Source organism: Eimeria tenella, genomic scaffold (assembly GCF_000499545.2).
Source record: "Eimeria tenella Houghton genomic scaffold, Eth_scaff2458, whole genome shotgun sequence".
Lineage (NCBI taxonomy): Eukaryota > Apicomplexa > Conoidasida > Eucoccidiorida > Eimeriidae > Eimeria > Eimeria tenella.
Window position 1 is genome coordinate 1,798 of NW_013542322.1, and position 203 is coordinate 2,000.

A 203-nucleotide genomic window follows, 5' to 3' on the forward strand; every position below is an offset into this window, starting at 1 on the left:
AGCAGCGGTGCAGCAGCACCCACGCGAGCACTTGCAGCAGATCATGCTGGACAGGGACTTCATGTTCGTCCTCATGAGAAAATTCAACATCTTCTCAGGTAAGCAGCAGCAGCAGCAGCAGCAGCAGCAGCACTAGCAGCAGCAGCAGCAGCAGCAGCAGCACTAGCAGCAGCAGCAGCAGCAGCAGCAGCAGCAGCAGCAGG